Below are 2,353 nucleotides of genomic sequence, written 5' to 3'. Positions count from 1 at the left end.
AAAAAAGGGGGCGGAGGCCTGAGAGAACGAGGCCAGACAGTCTGCTGCCTGGTCATTGGATGAGCCAGCTGTCAATCACCTGCCRGAGTAGGCGGGTCTTATAAAGATCACATGGGGAAGAAAAGGAATGTGGTGTAGAAAAAAGCTCATTTGAGGTCTCAAAACACAAAACAACTAGAAAATTTGAATTTTCTGTGAAAATTCAGTGTGATGCTGAGTGATGAGTGACGTTGTTGAAATTTGCTGAAGAAGCTGTAATTGAGTTGATAAAGCTGAAAGAAGAAGAACTCTAGCTGAAAGTTAAAAGGAGCAATTTGCTGCTTAAAAAAAGCAAAAGTGGCTAAAATTTGCTAACTGCTGGCTAAAAACTTGCTGAAAGTAGCAAAATGATATCTAAAAGCATAAGACAAAATAGAGGAAGCAGATTTCAAAGAAAATGTTTTTAAAGAGGCCCTGTGATGGACTTGCGACCTGTCCAGGGTGTACCCCGCCCCTCGCACTGTGACTGCTGGATATGGGCACCAGTGACCCACGCAACCCTGAAAAGGAAGAAGCGTGTACAGAAAATGGATGGATGGATGGATGTTTTTAAAGATACTGCATACATCTAAATATATTTCAATGGGAAAATATTTGTAAATTAAGTTGTTTTTTATAAGAAAGTTGCAAAAATTGAAAGTCATAGCACCCATATCCTAAATGAACTTAACTAATCTCTAAAGACAATAAATAAGGTATAATAANAGCAATTTGCTGCTTAAAAAAAGCAAAAGTGGCTAAAATTTGCTAACTGCTGGCTAAAAACTTGCTGAAAGTAGCAAAATGATAGCTAAAAGCATAAGACAAAATAGAATGAAAATGTTTTTAAAGATACTGCATACATCTAAATGTATTTCTATGGGAAAATATTTGTAAATTAAGTTGTTTTTTATAAGAAAGTTGCAAAAATTGAAAGTCATAGCACCCATCTCCTAAATGAACTTAACTAATCTCTAAAGACAATAAATAAGGTATAATAATAACTGAATACACAAATGCTCTGTTACTCCACATATGCATCACATGCAGATCCAGACTCTCAAATACTTCATTAAAACAAGCTACAATCAAATTTATAGTGCAGATCTTTTTTGCACTATGGCTCTAAAAACAGTTTCTCTGTGTTTTACTCCAATGTAGTTAAAAAATATGATCTTGTTTTCAGAGCTGGAGCTCATTCACTTCATTTATTTGACTCACCTGTTATTTACCGAGTACACAAACTAATAAAATGCATCCACTGATCAGTGCTCGGGCATAAAATAAATAGAACGACAGTCACATTTCATTATCGGAGGAAGTGACCTTTTGTTCCTCCGTGATGAATGCTAATGGCAGTGGGAAAACATCTGTTATTGTCATGGAAGCTAATAAAACACCTCTGTTTTCTCAAATGTAATATTTGCTCGCAAACAAAATTAGATTCCATCACAAATTATAGGAGGTATGAATAACTGACGAATACTTAAGAAGCCATAGTTCATCATGTGACTGCAACTGTAATGAAAATTAAGATGGATTTTTATCCTTGAAGTGACTATAAAAATATGTGTGCCTCACAGCAGAAGCAGATCTGGGCTCTATTTATGTCTAATCGTTTGTAAAAAGGACTCTGACCTCTGACCCATATCCCTTTTGAGCAGCAACAACCACCAGTGACGCAACCTCTCACTTAGTTTTACTATTAACAGGGAAAACAAGAGTAGCCTGAAAGATTCCAGTCCATTCATCAGGCAAACAAAACTGACATCACTTATCCCGCTGATACGGGGATTTCCAGTTTCCAGCGGGTTCACAGTTCCAGTTCACTGACTCCGACCTCTTTGGTAATGAACAGAAGCAGAAAAATACCGTATTAGATGCATTAGAGCAACTGTCACAAACAAGAATGGATGACACATACTGAATTAGCTTATGTTCATTGAATATTTAATGTACTTTTTGTCTAAATTCCTTTTTTTTTTCATTAAATGGTTTTGAAACGACTAGAGTACAAATGTGCCAAAAAACAAACAAACAAACAAACAACTTAATCTTCTTCTGATGAGTCATCATGCATGTTAATTGAAATCCTGTGTTGTTTGGGCTGCAGTTATTTGTAGCATGGTTGGACTGCAGGTGTTKCTTTTGTTTTCAGACCATCTACAGGACTCTTTTATTTTCATTTATCAGTTTGGATGCTGAATTTGTTYGCCTGTCCAGATGCACATGAGCCATCACAACGGTCAGTCAGTTCCTGCCWGGCTGGCTGTAGTCTCATCACAAATAGCAGACAGGTGTGGGCTAGATCTGGCAATGATGCTGTGTTATTTAT

This window comes from Austrofundulus limnaeus, unplaced genomic scaffold, assembly GCF_001266775.1.
Source record: "Austrofundulus limnaeus strain Quisiro unplaced genomic scaffold, Austrofundulus_limnaeus-1.0 Scaffold13, whole genome shotgun sequence".
NCBI lineage: Eukaryota > Metazoa > Chordata > Actinopteri > Cyprinodontiformes > Rivulidae > Austrofundulus > Austrofundulus limnaeus.
Note: the sequence above shows the minus strand (reverse complement) of the source record.